We start from the raw sequence: 10,969 nt of genomic DNA, 5'->3' as shown, positions 1-10,969 counted from the left end.
AAAATCCAAAAGCAAAGAAATTAAATTTATACAATACAAAAGCAAAATAGTACAGTACTAGTTTGATAATATTTGTTATAGTTGTCCGTCTTGGTTGGTCTCAACTTGAAATTGTCGCAAAAAGTTGTAAATTTGTATGAGATGGGGTAGCTACGAGGAATCTGTCACCAACTCACCTACGTACACACTTGTGGTTTATTTAGATTAGGTTATGGACCATCTACTAGTGTACCAGAAAGGATATACGGAGGTTTTTATGTGCAACTAGTGTCTAATTTTGGGACGGTGATGTTTTCTATTTTACGTCGTAAGTCGTTACTTTATCCCAATTCTTGTATAGTCGTATACTCGTGTGTATTGGTGATGTATGTGCGACAATTTAAGTTGTTTCAAATCATGTAAAAGTTCTAGAAAAAAAAAATTATGTAAAAGTATTTTATATCTATTTCAGCTTGTTCATTTTCTAACGAGAATAGGACATTGTTCATGTTCTGGTAAATTTACTTAAGGGTTTATAAGTTCAAATAAACTATTTACGAAAATTAAGGTAAGGTGTAAACTAATAAGAGTTAATAAGGATTATTTTAATTTGATTTAAACTACAAGAAGTTCTAATAAAATTTAATACGGAGTATGATAATTTTTATGATTAATTAAGCTTAGATAAATTCATACGCAATTTTAATATGAATAATCATTGAAGCCATTTCTAAGAATTCTACCTCCTGCATTTTTTTAGTTAACACACTTTAAATTTTACACTATTCACAAACCTATGTTTTGATTAACTTTTGTAATTTATATTTGTGATAAAATATAGTTACGTAGGGTCTTATTTAAGTCGTTTGAATGTAAATTTAACAATATTTACTTTTCTCGTAATAAAAAATAATATCCCCTTTTTTTTTTCTTTTTTTTGTTAGTGTGTGTGTAAGTTTACAAGTTGATGATTAGAGACATTAACCGTTAAAATTGTACATTGACAAAAAAAAAAAAAAAAAAAAAAAAAAAAGTCAACTTAAAATAACAGAGAAATTAAGTATTTTATACTACTATCAAAACTAATCTAACCCCAATTTCATTCTACAATATACTCCATTTGATTTATTCGACATATAATAACAATGGAATCGAAAATTCTAAAGCCATATTATTGAGTAATATTAACATGACAACTATTAATAAGTGAGCATAATCTCTAAGTAGTGCTGTCAAATTTCAAATCGAAACCGTTTAACTGCCTGAAATAAACCGACCCAAATAAAAAACGAACCGATTAAAAACCGTTTTTTAAAATCGAAAACCAACCCGAACCGTATGTGAATGAGCCTGAAACTGAACCGATCCAAATAACGTTACACCGTATAAGAACCGAACCAGTTCTAAACCGAACCGAAAAAGAACCGAACTGTTTCTAACCCGAAACCGCTTTCAACCCGAAACCGTTTGAACCGAGATAAAAAAAACCGTTTACACCGAACCGTTAACAACACGCGACCCGTTTGCACCGAACTGTATATAAACCGAACCACTTGCAAACCGAATCGTTTATGAACCGAACCGCTTATAAACAAATTAGCTACAAACTGCTTACTATAAAGAGAATATTAAAATCAAGTCAAAAGGTGTTTTAAATGAAATTTTATTATCATAATACAAAAATTCTTCCTGCCAAATTAATATTTATTGAAAATTTATTATCATAGTATAGAATATCTTCCTGCCAAATTATTATCATAGTATAAAATATTTTCATGCCACTAAAAATCCTCCTGTCATAAACTGAACCGAAAAAGAACCGAACCAGTTATAAACTGAACCGAAAAAAAACCGAACCAATTATAAACTGAACCGAAAAAGAATCAAACTAGTTATAAACTAAACCGAAAAAGAGCCGAACTGTTTCTAACCCGAAACCGTTTCCAACCCGAAACTGTTTGAACCGGGGTAAAAACCGTTTACACCGAACCGTTAACAAACTGCAACCCGTCTGCACCGAATCGTTTACTACCCAGACTGTTTACAACCTGAACCGAATAAAAACCGCTCAAGAATAAACCGAAACCGAATCGAACCGATAACTATTTAAACCGAATTGGAACTGACCCGCGAAATACTTAAACCGATTTCAAACCGACTCGCTTTAATACCGAACCGATTTCAAACCGAACTGAGCCCGAACTATCAAACCGTTTTGACAGTGCTATCTCTAAGGATACTTTTGTAGTTTTAATTACTACCTCCGGTCCAAATTACTCGCAACTTTGGAGTATTTTATATCTCACAAATAATATCCTAAAGTTGCGAGTAATTTAGACTGGAGGTAGTAGGTAATATGGTTTAAGTTAAAATAACAAAGTGCCACATAGATTTTTTTTTTTTTTTTTTTTTTTTTCTTCCTACTTTTTTTCTTTTTACAATTTTTCTTGAAAAAGGAAAAAAAAAACGTATCAGTGGGCTACGTCGTCTCCTAGTTAAAGTTTCCTGGTAGCTGTTTTCCACACAAACAAAACTATGGAAATAATAATAATACCATCACTATAAACCCATAGTTTGCATAATTCAATTGATTTGCTAATAATAAAATAAAATTCTTGGATTTACTAAACACGTAGCTCGATATTGTTACATTTAATCAATCGAAGAGTCAAGATTTGGAACAGTAGGAAGATATGCTGCAATTGATCATGAACAACCCATTCTCTTTGCCTTTTTGGTACATTGCATTTGTACTCACTGCACATTCTAGCAGCAATCATGATTACTAATTAGCATCTTCGCCTTTTAGAATAAATGTTCTATGTTTTACCCTTTACCCATTTTTGGTTTCTCCCAAGAATACTTGCACTTAGAACCTATTCTCTTCGGCTTAATTTCAGTTCAATTCAACTCCAATGAGTTTAGTTCCTAATTTCCTTCTCTCATAATTTAAACAATTCATTTCAGTTTAATTCAATTTCAATCAGTTCGGTCTAGTAAATCAGAACATGCCCTTATTCATGTAATTAATTGTTATGCTCGCGTCCATCATATTTAATTATTAGCTACAATAGTCATTTGTACAAGATTTTATACATTTGAAAATATATGGGTGGGTTTCAAGTATCATATTATTGTCATACTTGAAGAAAATACTAGTTATATATTTAGGTTTAAGATCAGAGTATATTGAACTTTTAGATTAACTACTTAATTCAGGTGTGTTTAATTACAAGTTTTAACCTCTCTACTAAAAAAATAACAATAGATTAGATAAATACGGAGTATATATAAATTAAACCTTGAAAAAGCAAGCGGAAATCTATCTATCTATCTATCTATCTATCTATCTATCTATCTATCTATCTATATATATATATATATATATATATAGGGGGAGGCTCTCGTGAGAATTTTTCTTATGTGAGATCACTCTTTGCGTTCTAAATTTTTACTCACATGTTCTAAATCATAAATTAGTTAAGTTAGATGTTATAAATTTCGAATGACTTATTCCAAAATGTTAACTTATATGTTCTAAATTTTAAAACGTGCGTGTGTTCTAAGACTTTTAGTTTCATGTTCTAAATTCGAAAGCATATGTTCCAATTTTTACTCACATGTTCTATATTTTTACTTATATGTTCAATATTTTTGCTCTCATTTTCTATATTCTATACCAAGTGTTCTAAATTTTTTATTCACGTGTTCTAAATTTTAAATCAGATGTTCTAAATTTAATCATATGTTTTAAATTTCATAAAGCAAATTTTTACTCACATGTTATAACTCTTGAATCAAATGTACTAAATTATTGCTCACACACATGTTCAAAATTATAAGTCATATGTTCTAAATTTAAATCTGAGCCGCATGTTCTAAATTTTTACTCGTTTGTTCTAAATTATAGATCAGTTCTCATATAAGTATGAATTCTCACATATGAACCTATTCTCACCGGATCCCTTCCCCTATATATATATATATATATATATATATATATATATATATATATATATATATATATATATATATATATATATATATATAGTTATTCCAAAAGAGCAAATAAAAATGCTATTTATTTATAAAAGACATATACAACGTGATCCCTTCAAAAAAAAAAAAAAACATATACAGCGTGAGAAAGTTGAGTTTGAATATTATCCTACGGTTTTACATATAGTAATTAAAATATTAAAAAATGTAAACTTATTAGAAAAAAATTTACTCCATAATTTTTTTTGAAATGTTTGAAATAATTAAGTGTGCTATATTTATAAAATTATTTCAAGTATTGTATAATGTTTGAAATAATTTGCATGTATAGATAACATATTAAAAAATTTTATATTATTCATTTCTCCACAAGTAAGTGGTTAGTTGTTCACTTGTTCATAGTCTGAACGTGCACATTTACAAAAAAAAATGCATTATTCTTGAAAAATAACTAAGTGTGCTTCTAGAAAGTGTGCATCTTGATAAAAATAAATAAATAAATAAACAAATGCGAGTAGTAGTAGTAATAATAATAATAATAATTATTATTATTATTGTAGAGGAAAGATTCAATTGTGAGCAAGTGGTTGATCAAATATCGAAATATACATGTGTTATGAGAATGGCAAGGGATAATAATTAAGTTTGATTTGGGATCATCAACCATTCAACCATGTGAACAATCAAGTAGATGCTTGAACCAATGCCATCACTTGTTTTTATACGATATGAAGCATTAGGATTTGCGATTGATCAAACTCAATATGAAGCATTAAGCTTTATGTATACATTGAACATGTTTCTTTTGGTTAGAGAAGTAAATTAAATTAGCAACATAAAATATGCTTCTAGCTTAATTAGGCTCAAACATTATTGAACTTATACTCAATCTCTTTTCACTTCACTCGTAATTTTTAAAGTGCTCCAGTATAATATTTCCCATTTTAGCATGACACAATCAAAACTACATCTTTGTCCATATACATTATACTCTGTAGATTCTTATACAAGGTATAATCAGTATTACAGTATAATTCTCTTTACAATATCACAATCTTAAGCGATTAATATAGGATCCGCTAGCTTGTTCAATGAATCAAAGCAACATGTACATAGTAACCTTAACCAAAGTAGAGATGATTCCATAATTAATACTCCAATGCTTATCATTAATTACAAAATACAACCCTAAATGTTTTTATTTTTGTAAAAAAAATCTTATAAGATATCATTCTTTTAGATTTCCACTAAAACAAATTAAAAAAAAAAAATCATACCCTATATGGCTATACAATCAAAACCCTAAAATCTTGGAAACAAAATTAGAAACTAAAGATTTTTGTTTCTTAGAGAAAATGAAGATAAATGTTGAATATTTTGGTTGCACATGATGTGTTTGATTGTGTTGCTTCAGTTAAGGTCTTTACGCAGTAATTTGGGATCATTAATTAATTCATATTGATCGATCAATGAGGATTGTACTTCCCTAGGCAATTGCTGCTTAAGCTAATCATGTAGGAAGGCCTTTATTTCCCCTTTAATTAACTTGTTAAATTAAACATGAATATCAACTTGCAATGTTTCAACTTGTCTTTAAATTATCACAAAGAGAAGTTAATTATAAGAATCAATTAATGGCCCATCCTCAGCTCTGTTGACCTTTGACTAAATTAACTAACCTTTTTTGGTTAATGTCAAATTGTCAATTGAGTTGGAAGTACTTATATGGGACATCGCCACTTCTATTATAAACCTGGCCACCCTAGCGACATGTTAATATCTACATGTGTTATCTTGCCATTATCGACGGTGTATCTTTTTAAAGCACGTTTTAAGGGTATTGTAAAATTAGCAACACTAACCTAAATGTTCATAAAGTGAAGAAAGTTTATCTCCTAACATGTGTTTTTGTTCTCAAATTTCTATTATCCGAATTGTAATGAAATAGTGCATATGGTACGCTAATGAACTTTTGTGTAAAACTGCATTAATTGATAAGGATAAATCAACTCGCATTATAATATATGATGACATAAAGTTTCCTTACAAATTTATACACAAATTCATTACCATTCCCACAATTTATAACCACTTGCCGAACAAACACAATCATGTATGTTCTACACTAGGGTATCCCTAGAGAAATCCCCTTTATTGACTTTTCGTGCACTTTAAACTTGTTAACAGTGCTAATTAACTTAATTAAAGGAGGATAAATTCTTTTTTTTATTAAACTATATGTCTACATCTGCAAATTAACATTTGGGCAGATCACATGATTAACCTCATTTTTGCCTCCTCCTCTCCCTTAATTAAAGATTAAAATTTCACCAAATCATCTTATAGATAACAGGGCGATTTGGGGTAGATATGTACCTATAAAAAATCAACAATAATAAATTAATATAATTACTCTCTAATCAATGATTAATCAACTTCAATAGGACGGATTTCGTACTGCATTAAAATTGATAAAAATGATAGTACTACTTCATAATAGAGGTACGTAATACTACCAAATCACATTATCACATGCTAACAATAATAACCCACCTTAAACATTTTGTTAATTAATAGGGACTATAATATATATATATATATAGTCTATTATATAATTATATGTAGGTCTATTATTATTTATTTTGATTCAATTTTTTGTTTATTTAATTGTTAATACTATTAATTCACGGCAGGATAGTAAGGAGTTCTCACATGGAACCCTTTCTATTGCCATTTTCTCCACGTTCTTCAAAGCAATTCCCCAAATTTCTGATGTCTCTTATAAAACAATTGTGTTATGTGCATGTACGTATACTTCTTCGTCTACTTGTACAAGAGAGGTGGAGGAATTAGTTGGTGGTTTATTGTCAATTTGTCATTATCTGCGGAACATATTGAGATGGATTGTCATTATTATGTACGAGTGTTAAGTGAATAATGCTAGTTTGGACTATCACAAGGTATTAGATCACCTTAAGTTTTATTATTTGACGATCATGTAGAGTATTTTTTAAAGTTGCATTAGCGTTGGGTCATTTACTCAATGGATAGATATAGTAATGTCCGTTTTTCCATGCATAAATTGATACAACAGCAATAGCATGTTCAGGCATGCATTTAGCCACATTTTGACTTAAAATCATAGTAAGTTTTACCATTAATACAAATTTGACATGTAAAAAGTTGTTCGCCCACTTACTATTCATAGTCATCGTATTGCTTGTTCTAATAGAAGCTATTCATAGTATAAGACAATTCACATATTATTGGCAAACTATATGTTTAATAAATAATAATAACATGAAGTCAATCTTATAAAAATTTAATCAAGGTAAAAGATGGTGCAATTGAGATGAAGTAGAAGTAACAAAGGAAAAAAAAATTTATATAAAATCAAATTCAAAAGATAGATTGTAACACTTCTAATATAGACATCTTTATAAGTTGGAATGTTTATAATTCAAATACACAATTATAAAATATAAGCGGAAACTTAGAACCAATACGACCACACCTGTATTCATATCGTATCATTGCTTTTGTGTGACCAATACGACTACCTGTATTCATATCTGTATCTATATCGTATCATTACCTTTGTGTATATGTTCAATTCATCATTGTTTAATAAACGACAACAGAATCACAGGCACCAATGCAAAGAAAAGGGAAGAAATACTACGAGTACTAGTCTACTAACATGAAAGAAAGAGAGATTTGCGTTTGATGGTTTTTGACTGTTGATAGTATAATATGTTTATAATTAATACAGCTCCTGGTATGAAGGCAGGCATTTTACCTTGTATTCCGGGGATACTATACATCTGTTGCGTGGTAGTTTTGCTGCAACTAAATTTAGTTACACTCTTCTGCCTACTCAAAATCTAACGGTTTACATATAATAACCATTTAATACTACTCGTACTTTATTGACAATATTTTAACGAAGTTTGGTCTACAAATAAGGTTAAAGAAGATTTTATATTAATACCAATTGACAATAGTAGGAGTAACTCTTATACGTTATAAAGTGGAATTATCTCTACTCTTTTTTCAATGTAGGACTGTACACTCACAAGTGAGTTTACAATGAGTTTCAACATATACCGATGAAACGTATGATTACCATATGTAATTAATCAAAATAGTCAAATACGAATAGTGTTTAATTAGTGTAGATCAAAGTGCGTGTATGTGGCGGTTAAGGATAGGTCAAATTTTAACGAAGTTTTACTGTATATTTAATTTGTTTGTTTTGTATTTTTGCTACCTAATGCTTGTTTCTTCTTCGTTCTAAAGTTGGTTCATAATTTCAACCAAATCGACCTTTCTTGTCTAAGCTTAATTAATTGGGTTAAAGGCAACTAATTAAGTCAAATTACCCTTTTTCCTTCCTCATGAAAATAGTCAAAGACAGTAACATTATGGGGAAGGGCCTCCTAATTGTCTCGCTCATCGAAACAACCATTATATCAAATTTCATGACATGTTAATGTGAAAATTAGTTAACTTTTGACTTTATGAAAAGTTAGACATTTTTACGTACACTCCAGTACTTTACCTTACATGCATCAAAGGGTAATTTTAGTCCATTTAATATTTGTTTTGCTCATGGAATCCACACCTGAGTGTATATAAGAATTTTTAATAATGAAAATTAGGAAATTAAGATCTACTTGAAGCTGTAGATAAGTTTTTGCTTTATTTGTATATAAGATGATGATAATTCTTTATATTACTCCGCATGATATTTCTCAATAACTTGTACAACAACTCTGTTGTCAAGAGATATATACTATACTAGATGAAACCCGTGCGATGCACGGTTTGTTAGTATTTAAAAAAAAAATCATATTTATGTGATTAAATTGTTATTATATAAGTTTTAAAATATTAGATAAAATTCCCAATCTCTAAAGATAATATTTTTGTATTTAATTAATTTAAACTTTAAAATCTCATTCGTCAATTTTGCTTACATGACATTTGAATTATTTAATTGTAAAAGAAATTAATCCTACGTGGCTCTCTAAAAACTCGGGGAAAAACTCCCCTTTATATATATACTAGTTTTGTGTCCCGGCGATGCCCGGGTAGTTTATGGACTTTTAAGATAAAATTATACTATTATAATTCAATTTGATTGAAAATAAAATTCTAAATTAACTTTTTTTGCTACAAAGTCAATCTATATTTATCCAACGTGGTACGATACTTGGCGAAAAATTAAAACGCTAAATGATGTTGTCTTGTGGCCTATTTATAAATTTATTATTTGGTATTTTATCGAAGAAATAACTGTAAACTAATAATCTTATTCTAAAATTCTATCCTATTTTTTTTTATCTTTGAAATTTATCCAAGATGGCGCGACACTTGACGATTTTTTATCATATAAAGTTTATTTAAATCTACCAAAGGTGGCGTGACACTTGGCGAAAAGTTGAAATGCCATGTGTCACTATTTCGTGACCTGGCTAAAAGTTTAGCTTTATGTATTAGTTGCTAGTTTTGTGCCCCGTGCGATGCCCGGGTGGTTTATGAAGTTTATTTAAATCTATCCAACGTGGCGCGACACTCAAATTTTATTTTATCAAAAATAAAACTCTAAACTAACAATTTTATCCTAAAATTCTATCAAAATTTGATTCAAAATAGAATTATAAACTAACTTTTTTATGTTATGAAGTCTATTTGAACCTATCCAACGTGGCGCGGCACTTGACGAAAAGTTAGAATGTCAAGTGTCGCTGTCTCGTGACCTGGCTAAAAGTTTAGCTTTATATATTAGTTATATATGATATTAGATTGTTTCTATTTTCTTTTACAAAGATGTATGCAAAAAACAAAAATAAAATGTATTTATATAATTGCATTATTTCCCTCTATTTTTTTTTTGGAAGTCTCATATTTTGAATACCCTTACTAATTGCAAATCCCCTCATGTAAGTAAAATAACAATAAAAAGAAAACCGTTCAAAAAAAAAATATAGGACTACTGTCAAAGTAAACATCTCGATTTCCTTTGACAACAAGGTCATGCTTTCATCACCTCGATGATACCAATTTAACCGCTTAAAAAGAATTAATTTTGATGAAATGAATAACAAAGGCTTTTTTTTTTCTTTACACTCACATATTCCGTAACCCTTGTCTTACTAAAATATAAAGCTTGGTGCATGGTCCTTTAGGGTCCGCGGCGCCAAACCACCAAAGGGTCAAATTTGCTAAATTTGAGATCAATAAACAACATTATTTGATTGGAATCATCAGTTTCTAGTTTTCACATACAAAAATATAATTTTAATTTAGGAAACTAACCTGAATTAGAAATTAGAATAAATCAACCATATATCAATCAAATGTAATTTACTAATTTTCCCGTCAAAAAAAAAAAAAAAATGTAATTTACTAATTTATTATTTACGGATAAAGATAGTACTATTATTTTTTATATATATATACTACTCCGTAGTATAATAAATTTATTTTAGAAATATATATATATATATATATATATATATATATATATATATATATATATATATATATATATATATATATATATATATTGCAACAATTTTTATAAATGAAATTATCTAAAACAGCCAATATAGAAAGAAAGGAAACATACCTACCTAGGGGAGCCAACTGTCTAGTTGTTGAAAAATCTGGAAACTCCATTACATCGAAATTCTAAATTAAACACCCCTGAATGATTTATTCGACTCTTGAGGCAGTTGCAACACCAACTAATTAAACTAAATAAAACTTCCACTCTCTCAAACTATATAATAATATAATAAGTATATACATTTTTCAATAAAATAAATATAAACTATAGTTTAGCTAGTAGGTATATTATATTATTTCAATAAAATATTCAAACTAAAATAAAATATTCAACCCCTAAACCCTTTCCATCCCCTTTAAATTGCCCCCTAACATGGTTGCTTCACCAATCATCCCCTCATCTCACTTTTTGAAAAAA

Source organism: Chenopodium album, chromosome 3, assembly GCF_948465745.1.
Source record: "Chenopodium album chromosome 3, dcCheAlbu1.1, whole genome shotgun sequence".
Taxonomy (NCBI): domain Eukaryota; kingdom Viridiplantae; phylum Streptophyta; class Magnoliopsida; order Caryophyllales; family Amaranthaceae; genus Chenopodium; species Chenopodium album.
Note: the sequence above shows the minus strand (reverse complement) of the source record.